Source organism: Capra hircus, chromosome 3 (genome assembly GCF_001704415.2).
Source record: "Capra hircus breed San Clemente chromosome 3, ASM170441v1, whole genome shotgun sequence".
NCBI lineage: Eukaryota > Metazoa > Chordata > Mammalia > Artiodactyla > Bovidae > Capra > Capra hircus.
Window position 1 is genome coordinate 107567658 of NC_030810.1, and position 2168 is coordinate 107569825.

The window sequence follows — 2168 nt, forward strand, 5'->3', positions numbered from 1 at the left end:
TCCCCTTCTCCTCCTGCCCCGAGTCGCTCCCAGCATCAGAGTCTTTTCCAGTGAGTCAACCCTTCACATGAGCTGGCCAAAGTATTGGAGTTTCAGCTTTAGCCTCAGTCCTTCCAATGAACACCCAGGACTGATCTCCTTTAGGATGGACTGGTTGGATCTCCTTGTAGTCCAAGGGGCTCTCAAGAGTGTTCTCCAACAACACAGTTCGAAAGCATCAATTCTTTGGCACTCAGCTTTCTTCACAGTCCAACTCTCACATCCATACATGACTACTGGAAAAACCATAGCCTTGACTAGACAGACCTTAGTCGGCAAAGTAATGTCTCTGCTTTTGAATATGCTATCTAGGTTGGTCATAACTTTTCTTCCAAGGAGTAAGCATCTTTTAATTTCATGGCTGCAATCACCATCTGCAGTGATTTTGGAGCCCAAAAAAATAAAGTCTGACCCTGTTTCCACTATTTCCCCATCTATTTCCCATGAAGTGATGGGACCAGATGCCATGATCTTAGTTTTCTGAATGTTAAGCTTTAAGCCAACTTTCTCACTCTCCTCTTTCACTTTCATCAAGAGGCTTTTTAGTTCCTCTTCACTTTCTGCCATAAGGGTGATGTTATCTGCATATCTGAGGTTATTGATATTTCTCCCAGCAATCTTGATTCCAGCTTGTGCTTCTTCCAGCCCAGCATTTCTCATGATGTACTTAGGATGAAGAAATAAATTATAATATGTTCATATAGTGGTAAAATACTCAGCAATTAAAAAACACAAAGTAGTGTATAAGCAAAATTTATTCATTTATTCTCAAAAGTATTGTGTCAAGTTTTTTAAAAAAAGGAACGAAAGAGGAGATAACGTATGATTCTATTTGTATGATATCCAGTATCAGGCAAAAGTAATTAGAAGTGGTAAATCAGAAAGAGATTGGTTTAAGGTGGGTATTGCATACTGATCAGAAAGAAATTTATGGGAATTTCTTGGGGTGATGTATATGTTCTATGTTGGAGGGGAGATAATAATTAAGTAAATACAGTTGTGAAAATACATCAAACTGAATATTCGAAATCTGCTCATCTTATTCTTTTCTAATAAGACTTCAATCTAAAGGAGTTTTTGTAGTTTCTCATCACTAAAACGGAACTGTGTTGATGTATAAATGTCACTAATTACAAAGTAAGTAATCAAATACATGAGAATTTAGTACATGGTAATAAGATAAATATTAATGGGGGAAAGAAGGATTGCTCAACTAGTCAGACTGGAAAATTTAATGGAGACCTGGAAAGAATAAAATAGGGTCTAAACAGGGTAGGGGGAGCAACAAATATTAGGAGACAGTTTAAAAAATAAAAATATCGATGGCACTCAGCTTTACTCATATTAGGAAAAAGGTGAATTAAAATACACTGAAATCAGATTTGCAAAGATAACAATCTTTTGCTAAAGCTGTGGGAAGAAAGAGTATTCCCATAAATTGTACAGCTCCATGGATGATATTCTAGTATTCATTTTATTTTGTCCTTTGAGGCATTTTATTTGCATGTATTACATCCCTAGAAAAAGAATCCAAGGATTTTCCCTCCTGTGTGTTTTTGTCTTGCTTCTTCACGGTCCATGATGCCAACTAAGGTTGTCAGTACAATGAAACCAAACTGACAGGATGCAAGCAGGTTATTCTGCCATTTTTCTAGATCTTTGAGTTGCACATCATATCTGGGACTGATCACTCCACACTTATTTAGCCTGCCTGTGAGGTTCACAACAGTTTTCCCAGCCCTGTGATCATCAATGATTTCAAATTTGCCAATGTAACCATGCTTCATCATTACAGTTAGAAAGCTGACGATGACTTTGGAGCATGGTCTAATAAGAACCTGGTGTTTGCCTCTCTTTTTGGCATTGCTGATACTTTTGAGAGCATTAGCCAGGACATTCATGTACACCATTCTGGTGACATGGAAAGATGGCAGAAAGAGCTAATATTCATTTTAAGATATATATTTACCCCAACAATTTCTCTTAGGAAAATTCATTTTATAGATAGACTTATAATTTATATCTGAAATAATAAATTAATTCCACAAATGTTTATTTATTATCTACTACATGTCCACAAGTACTACTGTGGACACTGAAGATATATCAGCTATCAACATACATGTTAA

The 2168-nt window shown here is 36.4% G+C and overlaps 1 pseudogene; it reads right to left on the reverse strand.

Annotated features, from left to right (window-relative positions):
• Positions 1512-1949, reverse strand: LOC102181084 (annotated as a pseudogene).